We start from the raw sequence: 562 nt of genomic DNA, 5'->3' as shown, positions 1-562 counted from the left end.
TTGTCCTGAATAACACCATTTAGCCGTTCAACCACACAGTCCACGCACTCCCCACACACGCTTCCCCCCACACACAAGACAGCGTAACACTATTCACTTCAGGCAAAATATGGTTGCCTAATCTGAAAGTCTTGCTTAATGTGTAGATTAGGCACGCATTTTGCACAATATAAAAATTAGGCAAACTGTTTGCTTAAAGTACACATTAAGCAATTTCTAAAGCCTAATGTACACATTAGGCAATTATTAACATTGAGCGTAACATATATATATATATATATATATATATATATATATATATATATATATATATATATATATGTATATATATATATATATTATAAATATATATTATATATATTATATATGTATATTATATATAACTCAGCCATGATGTTTATTCATGCCGGTCCCAAGTCGGTGTAAATGGGGAGGGTTGGACGTATGGTTAACACACATATACATCAGGAAGGGGTTGGTCTCTGCCTGTCTAACAAAGAAAGAAAGGCACTATGTGAAGAATAGCCAGCCAATGAGAGATTAATGAAAATAAGATTAAATT

This window comes from Palaemon carinicauda, chromosome 12 (assembly GCF_036898095.1).
Source record: "Palaemon carinicauda isolate YSFRI2023 chromosome 12, ASM3689809v2, whole genome shotgun sequence".
Classification (NCBI taxonomy): domain Eukaryota; kingdom Metazoa; phylum Arthropoda; class Malacostraca; order Decapoda; family Palaemonidae; genus Palaemon; species Palaemon carinicauda.
This window is presented reverse-complemented; position numbering follows the sequence as displayed.